Source organism: Hypanus sabinus, chromosome 14 (assembly GCF_030144855.1).
Source record: "Hypanus sabinus isolate sHypSab1 chromosome 14, sHypSab1.hap1, whole genome shotgun sequence".
NCBI lineage: Eukaryota > Metazoa > Chordata > Chondrichthyes > Myliobatiformes > Dasyatidae > Hypanus > Hypanus sabinus.
Window position 1 is genome coordinate 5,284,131 of NC_082719.1, and position 12,324 is coordinate 5,296,454.

The following is a 12,324-nucleotide window of genomic DNA, read 5'->3' on the forward strand; positions in this document are numbered from 1 at the left end:
TCAGGTCTCGTTAGTTTCTTACTCTTTCCCATATGTTGTCTTCTCCAGTTCGACTGGCATCTTCTGCTCTGGCTATTCCTTTTAACTTGTCATTGGCAGCTGTATACTAATCCTTCTATAAACATAATTCAGTGCATTTTGTAAGATGATGGGAATTTTCCTTCAATGTAAATCATGTGACGTGATCCATTGAAATGAAATTCATTGAGAAATTTCATAGGGCTGATCTCATTGCTCAATGCCATCAAGTCTGAGCAGCAAATCCATTTGAAAAATGGCATTATGTCCTAAATTTCCAGATGCAGGGTTTTGGATTTATTAATAGCCTTAGCATGCTAGTGGCCATGAATTGAGATGTGCTGAATTCAGTATAGTATTCCATGTTAGATATGAGACTTTAGTCACAGGCTGACTGAAACTGAAACAGGGCGTTGAGCTATTGAGTCCAACTCAACTATCTAGCGAGTGCATATGTTAATCTTATTTATTCATTTAGCAATACAGCTCAGATCAGGCCTTTCCAGCCCTTTGAGTCACACCATGCCCAGCAACCCGTGAAAAACCCCAATTAACCCTTACTTAATCATGGGACAATTTACAGTGACCAATTAACCTACCCAGTATGTCTTTGGACTGTGGGAAGAAGGCAGGACACCTGGAGAAAACCCACACGGGGGTGGGGGGGGGGGGATGTACAGAGACTTCTTATAGACAGCGCTGGAATTGAACTCTGAATTCAAATGTCCCAAGCTGTTTTAGTGTGGCGTTAATGGCTCTGCTACGGTAGTGCTCAAATAATCTTAGATTAATCCCACATTTTCATCAACTGCCAGGTGCACTAGGATCATTTTACAGTTGCCAATTGGCCTGGGAACCCATGTGTTTTGAGATGTGGGTGAAGAGCGGAGCACGCATACAGTCAGAGGGAAATGAGCATTCTCCTCACAGGCAGCTCCTGGGACTCAGCACTCAGCCTGGGTTAATTTAAAACAAAAAATGTTTCGCTTCAATATTTTCAGTAGTTTGTCAATATTTTTCATTCAACTTATTTTTAACACTGAAATGCTTCAATTTAAAAGTCTTTAATATCCTGGAATATTATCGGTGGTTGGAAGAATTTTCCACTGCTTTTACAGCCAGCTAAGTTGGAGGCAGATCTTTTCTGGTTGTCAGCAGTTTCAGGGGAATATTGGTACTACCATTGAGATCATGGTGCTGGACTGATTTTTTTTTTATTTTTCCAAGCTCTATCAAGCAATAATGATTGTAGGGATTCCTTGTCAAGTTTGGCTGTCCTCAGAAATGTGTGTTGTTTGATGACACCTGTGGCGTAACTGGCCCACTGCAGAGAATGAATGAGAAGCTGTTAATTACCTGCTCTCCAGCACCACAGTCACTGAGCTGCAGTAAGCAGGCGGTGCCTGTGAATAACCTCCCTCCTTGGTTGCACTCCAAGCCGCTGTTGACTCTTACACTGAATTGCATGAGAGCAGGTGTGGTTGCAATACTCATTCTAAAAGCTAAGGTCCTTTACTGACCCTCCCTCCAACAATTAAATTCCATAGCAAACTATGGAAAACATAAACATTTTGGGAGCTATATGTCAAGTAAAGTGAAGAAAATGATCCCTGTCTCCTGTCTGCCCATCTCAGACAGAGTGTGTGCAGTAATTAAAATCTCAGGACATTGCACTGGCGATGTCTGCTGGGCTGCAGTGATCACTAGCCTCTCCTGTATTTCAGAGAAACACCAACTACCTACAGCAAACAAACCAAAACAATGAAGAGATACTGTCAGTGGCGGAAGATTACTAAGATAACTGGTAAAACTGTGGAGGGACGTTTCCACTTGCCTAAAAGCACCTCATGCCTCAACAACTGAAGTAGAGTGTAGATCACACTGTGAACTTGTAAATCTATCTCAGAACCCATTGACCTGGAGTGAAAGGAAGTTATGTTCAGGCGAGAGGTGGGGGTGGGGGGAAGGTGTGCTGCTGAGAAAGAAGCTAATGGAGTATGAGTTTGTACAGTGGAGTATAATGGAGAAACGTCTATTCTCTGAATGGCCAGATGTGACAAATGGTATTCTTCAGGAGCTGTGCTGTGCAACCTTAAATTACTGGAGGCATAAGAAGATAATGCAGGATCAATTGGACACTGGGGATGAATTGATAGAGCAAACTATCCATTTCATCCAAATGAGATTAAAGGATCAGGGAAGATCAGAAACAATGGGGCAGGAAATAGGCTGACTAAAGATCAAATTAATTAAACAAAGAAAGGTAAAGTCTGGGAAAGAGACTGGAGGACTTCATTGAGAGAAAAAGAAAGACAGCTGAAGGAAAAGTAAGAAAAACATCATAGAAGAGTTTAATTTCTTTATATTTAAAGTATCTGAAGAGAGGAACAGTCACATTTTTGAGGATTTATTTTAAATGCTAGGTCATTGGTTAATATATCTGACAGTTTTAACATTTGTAAATACAATTTAAATTTATATACTTTAACTTCCCATGGTGATTATAAAGAATGAGTGGAGTAATTTCACAAAACTCATTCCTATGTTAAGATGCTGATTACAACTCTCACACAAACTTCACTGAGTAAGTCAAGATTAACTTGGAGCTGAGCCTTTGAGTGAACAACACACGGACTCATCTGCATACAGCAACTCAGTGAATGTGACTCTCTTGGTGAAAGACATCAAACAATTTTCTATTCATCCTGTAGATTAGCCAGTGTTTTTTTCAAAGCTAATGATGGAGTGGCACAAATTATGACGAGGTGCAATTTGCACCATATGTCTTTCTCACCACAAATTGCTTCATTATTGATGTGGTAATAATGTTATGCATATTAAGCAGTGTTATTTCCTTGTAGTTCTGATCCATTATTTTCTGTGGACTACCTCAATGCACTGTGTAATGAATTGGTCTTAAGACAAGCTTTTCATTGTATCAGAATTGGAGTCAGGTTTGCTATTACTGACATATGCTGTGAAATTTGTTGTTTTGCAGCGGCAGTACAGTTGCAATAAGAAATTTAGCAAAATAAATACAGAATGCAAAACGTGAGGTAGAGTTTGTGGGTTCATAGTTAATTCAGCAATCTGATTGTGGAGGGTAAGAATCTATTCCTAAAATGTTGAATGTGTGTCTTCAGGCTGCTGTACTTCCTCCTTGATGGCAGCAGTGAGAAGGGGGTCTTCAGTACATGTGACAGTTATCAGCCAATTTCAAGTCTAGTTATGCTTGTGTAATTTGGCAGCATATGCTGTTAGAAGTAAAAAGTAATTTTTTTAGTTGCTTGATATGTATGTTGCTTGATATTTCTTGATAAATAGAAGAAATCTATTTATGTTTGGAACTGAATCTTCCAATGCATACCTGCTCTTTATGTTCATATATAGTAGAAATATGCGTAAAGCAAGTAGAAGGCAGGATTATTGTTTTTTTTATGACTCTTGACTCATAATCATCCCAATCCAAGACTTCAAAACCAAGCAGTTTTATGACATAGTTTCTAATTTGTTCATGTTTTGATTGGCAAATCATAATTTCATCAACAGCCCTTAAGCACGTAACAGTTTTCAAATATATTTACTATAGCATTAACGATAGTTATGACTTATTAGATTTTTATGCACATTCAATTAGTTAAGCTGTTTGAAATTCTACTCCAGCATTCCACTGGTTGAGAAAATAATCTAATTAATTTGCCACCAGTATGCAAAATATATTGAAATTGATAATAGAATAGATGAAATGTATTATGGTAGTGTGCCCTTTTGAAAACAGGTTTCACTCTATTAAATAATACATTTTATATGATTTCCAATAGTTATTATTCTTGACAAACATTGTTTAAAGATGCTTCAATATCCTGAGAAATTTATTTGGTCATGCGGTGAACCATAGGTGAAGGGAAAAAAACTGTACATATGTATATTTGTGTATATATATTTGTGTACTCTTTCACATTTACATGCTTCAAAAATGTGATAATTTTAACAAAGGGGCTTAAAGTAATTAATTGTTTTCATTTCAGTGACTTGCATGTTATGGAGTGCACTGATTGGTCTGAGGTACATGGGATATATAACGATTAATCTATGAGGACTAGTCATAATCTTTTTGAAGCAATCATTAAATTTATCGCACATTTGCCCCATCGTGGCTGCACTTGGATTAGTTTGTTAGTTAGAGCTATTGGGCTAAAAGTTGTTATGCATTTTGCGAATTTGCCAAGTCCATGTGTTGCACAGTCTCATTTGATGTAACCATAATTGGTTCAGGCACTCATTATGCATCCCTGATAATTATCTGGAGCAAACATAAGTTTGCTTAAAAACATTTCATTGAATGTTGTGGACACCACGTTAAAAATTATTCTGCATTCTTGAGCTAATTTTGACATGGGACTTGCTAGAAGTCAGCACATGGCCAGATGATCTGAGATCTGAGTTGATAGTGGGATATGCAGCAATTTAATTGGATTATTGAAGTTTAGAGAGCAGAAGAAAACCATTTGATATGTCACACCTGTGGTGGCCTGTTTTCCCTTTTACATTGCATAAATCACTGCTTCTCATCCACGTGTCCACTTTCCTAATGGAAGTCCCTGAAGACTTCTCAGATTTTGGATTTCGAAGTTTCTTTCAGGGTGTGCAATCCAGATTTTGAAATGTTTGTTTAAAGAAATTATGCTGTATCTCCCAATTTGTGAAAAGCACATACAAACATTTGTAATTTTGAATAATTCTATTTGCCCTTCCCTGCTAGGGAGAACAATTCCAGTTTTTCTAATCTCTGCACATGCGTGATTTCCTCACTCGAGTTTATCATGTTGATCTCCTCTGTAATATTGCCAAGGCTTTGACACCCTTCCTGAGGTCTGGTGTCCAGATCTGTAGATGATACTCTGCCTGTGTTCTAACTAGCAATTTATAACAATTTTGTAAAGCTTGCTCTTTTTCTTTAGATCATGGTCTCCACTCTTGTAGCCTGTTATCATACTTCCTTTCTGAACTTGGCTTGCCAGCTTCAAAAATTAAGCAGCCTTTCCTTAATATCTACATTCTCAAGCTTTTCAGTCCGTTGTAAATCATCACCAAAATCTCCAAGATCCTTTTCCATAGTGAATATAGAAGCAAAGTATTCATTAAGCTCCTCCGCTATTTCCTCCAGTTCCATGCACACTTTTCCATGGTCACACTTGATTGGTCCTATTCTCTGAGGTCTTATCCTCTTGCTCTTCACATACTTATAGAAGGCCTTGGGGTTTTCCTTAATCCTGTCCACCAGTGCCTTCTCATGGCCCCTTCTGGTTCTCCTAATTTCATTCTTAAGCTCCGTCCTGCTAGCCTTATAGTCTTCTAGATTCCTATCGTTACCTAGTTTTCTGAACATTTCGTAAGCTCTTCTTCTTGACTAGATTTACAACAGCCTTTGTCAACCACGGATCTTATACCCTACCATAACTTCCCTGTCTCATTGGAATGTACCTATGCAGAACTCCACACAAAAATCCCTTGAAAATTTGCCATATTTCTTCCATACGTTTCCCTGAGAACATCTGTTTCCAATCCATGCTTCCAAGTTCCTGCCTGATAGCCTCATATTTCACCTTATTTCAAATAAATAATTCCCTAACTTGTCTTTCCCTATCCCTCTCCAATGCTATGGTAAAGAAGATAGAATTGTGATCACTATCTCCAAAATGCTGTCCCACTAAGAGATCTGACACCTGACCAGGTTCATTTCCCAATACCAGATCACATATAGCCTCTCCTCTTGTAGGCTTATTTTCATATCAGAACATAGAACATAGAATAGTACAGCACATTATAGGCTCTTCAGCCCACAATATTGTGCTGACCCTCAAACCCTGCCTCCCATATAACTCCCACCTTAAGTTCCTCCATATACCTGTCTAGTATTCTCTTAAACTTCACTAGTGTATCTGCCTCCACCACTGACTCAGGCAGTGCATTCCATGCACTAACCACTCTCTGAGTGAAAAACCTTCCTCTAAATCCCCCTTGAACTTCCCTCCCCTTACCTTAAACCCATATCCTCTTGTATTGAGCAGTGGTGCCCTGGGGAAGAGGCGCTGACTGTCCACTCTATCTATTCCTCTTAATATCTTGTACACTTCTATCATGTCTCCTCTCATCTTCCTTCTCTCCAAAGAGTAAAAGCCTAGCTCCCTTAATCTCTGATCATAATCCATGCTCTCTAAACCAGGCAGCAGCCTGGTAAATTTCCTCTGTACCCTTTCCAATGCTTCTACATCCTTCCTATAGTGAGGCGACCAGAACTGGACACAGTACTCCAAGTGTGGCCTAACTAGAGTTTTATAGAACTGCATCATTACATCACATCTCTTAAACTCTATCACTCGACTTATGAAAGCTAACACCCCATAAGCTTTCTTAACTACCCTATCTACCTGTGAGGCAACTTTCAGGGATCTGTGGACACGTACCCCCAGATCCCTCTGCTCCTCCACACTATCAAGTATCCTGCCATTTACTGTGCCTTGGAGTTTGTCCTTCCAAGGTGTACCACCTCACACTTCTCCGGGTTGAACTCCATCTGCCACTTCTCAGCCCACTTCTGCATCCTATCGATGTCTCTCTGCAATCTTCGACAATCCTTTACACTATCTACAACATCACCAACCTTTGTGTCGTCTGCAAACTTGTCAACCCACCCTTCTACCCCCACATCCAGGTCATTAATAAAAATCACAAAAAATAGAGGTCCCAGAACAGATCCTTGTGGACACCACTGGACACAACCCTCCAATCTGAATGTACTTCCTCCACCATGACCCTCTGCCCTCTGCAGGCAAGCTAATTCTGAATCCACCTGGCCAAACTTCCCTGGATTCCATGCCTTCTGACTTTCTGAATAAGCCTACCGTGTGGAACCTTGTCAAATGCCTTACTAAAACCCATGTTGATCACATCCACTGCACTACCCTCATCTATATGTCTGGTCACCTCCTCAAAGAACTCTATCAGGCTTGTTAGGCACGATCTGCCCTTCACAAAGCCATGCTGACTGTCCCTGATCAGACTGTGATTCTTTAAATGCCCATAGATCCTATCTCTAAGAATCTTTTCCAACAGCTTTCCCACCACAGGTGTAAGGCTCAGTAGTCTATAATTACCCAGACTATCCCTACTACCTTTTTTGAACAAGGGGACAACATTCGCCTCCCTCCAATCCTCCGGTACCATTCCCGTGGACAACGAGGACATAAAGATCCTAGCCAGAGGTTCAGCAATCTCTTCCCTCACCTTGTGGAGCAGCCTGGGGAATATTCTGTCAGGCCCCGGGGACTTATACGTCCTAATGTATTTTAACAACTCCAGCACCTCTTCTCCCTTAATATCAACATGCTCCAGAACCCCAACCTCACTCATATTGTCCTCACCGTCATCAAGTTCCCTCTCAGTGATGAATACTGAAGAGAAGTATTCATTGAGGACCTCGCTCACTTCCACAGCCTCCAGGCACATCTTCCCACTTTTATCTCAATCAGTCCTACCTTCACTCTTATCGTCCTTTTGTTCTTCACATAATTGAAGAATGCCCTGGGGTTTTCCTTTACCCTACTCGCCAAGGCCTTCTCATGCCCCCTTCTTGCTCTTCTCAGCCCCTTCTTAAGCTCCTTTCTTGCTACCCTATATTCCTCAATAGACCCATCTGATCCTTGCTTCCTGAACCTCATGTATGCTGCCTTCTTCCACCTGACTAGATTTTCCACTTCACTTGTCACCCATGGTTCCTTCACCCTACCATTCTTTATCTTCCTCACTGGGACAAATTTATCCCTAACATCCTGCAAGAGATCCCTAAACATCGACCACATGTCCATAGTACATTTCCCTGCAAAAACATCATCCCAATTCACACCCGCAAGTTCTAGCCTTATAGCCTCATAATTTGCCCTTCCCCAACTTAAAATTTTGCTGTCCTCTCTGATTCTATCCTTTTCCATAATAATGCTAAAGGCCAGGGAGCGGTGGTCACTGTCCCCCACATGCTGACCCACTGACAGATCTGTGACCTGACCTGGTTCGTTACCTAATACTAGATCTAGTATGGCTTTCCCCCTAGTCGGCCTGTCAACATTCTGTGACAGGAATCCATCCTGGACACACTTAACAAACTCTGCCCCATCTAAACCATTGGAACTAATCAAGTGCCAATCAATATTAGGGAAATTAAAGTCACCCATGATAACAACCCTATTATTTTTGCACCTTTCCAAAACCTGCCTCCCAATCTGCTCCTTGGTATCTCTGCTGCTACCAGGGGGGCTATAGAATACCCCCAGTAGAGTAACTGCTCCCTTCCTGTTCCTGACTTCCACCCATACTGACTCAAAAGAGGATCCTGATACATGACCCACCCTTTCTGTAGCTGTAATAGTAACCCTGACCAGTAATGCCCCCCTCCTCCGCTTCCCTCCATCTCTATCCCTTTAAAAGCACTCAAATCTAGGAATATTGAGAATCCATTCCTGCCCTGGTGCCAGCCAAGTCTCCGTAATGGCAACTACATCATAATTCCATTTAAGTATCCAAGCTCTCAGTTCATCACCTTTGTTCCTGATGCTTCTTGCATTGAAGTACACACACTTTAGCCCTTCTACCTTACTACCTTTATACCCTTTATTCTGCTTCTCTTTCCTCAAAGCCTCTCTATATGTTAGATTTGGCTTTACTGCATGCACTTCTTTCACTGCTCTATCGCTCCGGGTCCCACCCCCCTTGCAAATTAGTTTAAACCCTCCCGACCCATGCTAGCAAATCTACCAGCAAGGATATTGCTTCCCCTCGAGTTCAGGTGCAACCCATCCAATCTGTACAGGTCCCACCTTCCCCAGAAGAGATCCCAATGCTCCAAAAATCTAAAACCATGTCCCCTGCAACACACACTCAACTGCCATCTCCTCCAATTCTTACCATCACTATCACGTAGCACTGGCAGCAACCCTGAGAACGCCACCCTTGAGGTCCTGTTCTTCAGCCTTCTGCCTAGTTCCCAAAACTCACACTTCAGGACCTCATCCCTCTTCCTGCCTATGTCGTTGGTACCAACATGTATCACGACCTCTGGTTGCTTTCCCTCTTGTACCAGGATGTCATGCACCCGGTCAGAGACATCCCGGACCCTGGCACCCGGGAGGCAACAAACCATGCGGGTTTCCTTCTCACGTCCACAAAATCTCCTGTCTGCTCCCCTGACTATAGAGTCTCCAATGACGACAGCTCTCCTCTTCCCCGTCCCATCCTTCTGCACCACAGGGTCAGACTCAGTGCCAGAGGCCCTGCCACCGTGGCTCACCCCTGGTCGGTCGTCCTCGCCAACAGCATCCAGGACGGTAAACTTATTATTCAGGGGAATGGCTACACGGGTGTTCTGCACTACCTGTCTACTCTCCTTCACTTTCCCGCCTCGGACTGTCATCCAACGACCTGCTTCCAGCAGCCTAGGTGTGACTACCTCCCTGTAGCTCTCATCTATGACTGCCTCATTCTCCCTTATGCATAGGTGTCAAACTCAAGGCCCGCGGGCCATATCCGGCCCGGCGTACAATTATATCCGGCCCGCGAGATCATTTTAGATAGATCTATTATTTTAATTATTAATGGCCAGGTGATATGAAGCCTATGATTGTAAGTTAATACCAATCATAAAAATAATGCTTGCTCAGCAGTCTTCTTCATAAGAAATGGAACTTGTGAAGTGAAACACTTTGTAGTTATAGCAGAGACTGAGACACATGAGAACAGGCTGCAAAAACGGAGGCAATGAAAGCTGCGTTCGCACGCGCCTGACTGATCCGGCCCGTATGAAGCTGCATTTTGCCCAATCCGGCCCGTGACCTAAAACGAGTTTGACACCCCTGCCCTTATGAGTCGAAGGTCATCCAGCTGCTGCTCCAGATTCCTCACACGGTCTTCCAGATCACCCAGCCGCAAGCACTTCTGGCAGATGTGACTCTGCGGGAGAGGGGAGTTCCCCCAAGACTGCCACTTATCACAGGAGAGGCAGATCACCATCTCAGGAGGCATTGTAAAGACTAACTGGGAACAAGTTTGTTCTCCGCCTTTTCTTGTCAAAGCCTCAAATCTCTACTCCTTCACTGGCCCACTCACTCACTGGCCACTTTCTACAGGCCGCTCTGCTAGAGGTAACCCTCTATTTTTTTATTTGTTTCTTTTCAAATTGCTTGGTCACCTGACCTCGATTGCCCACTCAGCTGCTTTCTGCTGAGTCTGAGCTATTCAAATCTTGATTGACTTGATTGCACAGTCCAACTGCCAAAACTGCCAGAATCTCTCGAGTCAAATCTCCTCTCCTTCACTGGTTCACTCACTCACTGGCCACTTTCCACAGGAATTTATTATGTCAAGAAACCTTCCTGAACACACCGAACAACCTCTACCCCATTTAAACCCCTCACTCTATGGAGATGCCAATCAGTATTTGGGAAATTAAAATCTCCCACCATAACAACCCTATTATTATTACTCCTTTGCAGAATCTGTCTCCCTATCTGCTCCTCAATGTCCCTGTTCCTACTGGGTGGTCTATAAAAAACACCCAGTAGAGTTATTGACCCCTTCCTGTTCCTAACTTCCACCCACAGAGACTCCATAGACAACCCCTCCATGACTTCCTCCTTTTCTGCAGCCATGACATTATCCCTGATCAACAGTGACACACCCCCACCTCTTTTGCCTCCCTCCCTGTCCTTTCTGAAACATCTAAAACCTGGCACTTGAAGTAGCCATTCCTGCCCCTGTACCATCCAAGTCTCTATAATGGCCACAACATCATAGCTCCCAGTGCTGATCCACGCTCTAAGCTCATCCGCTTTATTCATGATACTCCTCACATTAAAATAGACACATCTCAAACCATCGGACTGAGCGCACCCCTTCTCTATCACCCACCTATCCTCCCTCACACACTGTCTCCAAGCTTTCTCTATTTGTGAGCCAACCTCCCTTTCCTCCGTCTCTTCAGTTCGGTTCCCACCCCCCAGCAATTCTAGTTTAAACTCTCCCCAACAGCCTTAGCAAACCTCCCCGCCAGGATATTGGCCCCCCGGGATTCAAGTGCGACCCGTCCTTTTTGTACAGATCACACCTGCCCCAGAAGAGGTCCCAATGATCCAGAAATCTGAATCCCTGTCCCCTGCTCCAATCCCTCAACCACACGTTTATCCTCCACCTCATTCTATTCCTATATTCACTGTCACGTGGCACAGGCAGTAATCCTGAGATTACTACCTTTGAGGTCCTGCTTCTCAACTTCTTCCTAACTCCCTGTAGTCTGTTTTCAGGACCTCCTCCCTTTTACTATCTCTGTCGTTTGTACATGACCGCTGGCTGTTCTCCTTCCCACTTCGAGATATCTATGCTGCATCTCCCAAAGCGCATAATTTCTTGTTGATCCACATGAAACTATTTTACGTATGTCACAGTTCATTTTCTTTGTCATTTTTTTGTTATGTGCCATGTCATGTGTTGTGGGCGATCATGGTCACCCCAGCCACTATCAGTAGTCTTCAGAGATTGTCTGCTTGTGTCAGTGGTCGTATAACCCCGACTTGTGATATGCACCAACTGCTCACACGACTATCCAAGCTCCTGTGGCTTCAGGGGTGGGCTGGGGGCTAAACAGGAATCACACCTTGCTCAAGGGTGACCTGAAGGTTAACGGAGGGTACAGCATATAACACCTCCTTTGGTGTTGATCTATCTTCACTCTGCCACCCCATTATTTTCTTAACCAATGAGATTTCTGCACTGAGCAAACAGGGAGGGAAGGAAATGGGCAAGTTTGAGTCAGAACAGCGATGGAAAGGTAAAAATTGTATTGAGTGGGACAAAAACATAAAGGAAGTGCTGGAAGACATCATTTGAAACTTTTTAAATATGACATTTTTAAGACATTAAGAATAATTTTTCACATGACAGAAGGGGAATCATAGTGAAAGTTGTTAAATTGCAGGAGGCTAGATAGGGCCACCCAGAGGCAAATTAGGAAATTTACTCATGGAAGCTGCCATGGAAAGCTACTCATGGAAGATGTCAAATATTTGACATCTGTCTTAACGAGCTTGAAGATCCTGCTGGAGTTGTAACATAATTGAGACTATGGATGGGCCAAAAATTAATAAATAGGAGACACTGGAAAGTTCAACTGGAATTGGAGAGGATAAATTACCTGGTGTAGATGGGATGTGTCCTGAGTTTGTGGGAAAATATGAAGTGAAAATGTAGAGGCTTGGGGCA

The 12,324-nt window shown here is 42.8% G+C and overlaps 1 protein-coding gene across 1 annotated transcript in view; it reads left to right on the top strand.

The window, feature by feature from the left end:
* antxr2a (ANTXR cell adhesion molecule 2a) overlaps nt 1-12,324 on the top strand; it is a 221,851-nt gene that overhangs the window by 1,882 nt on the left and 207,645 nt on the right.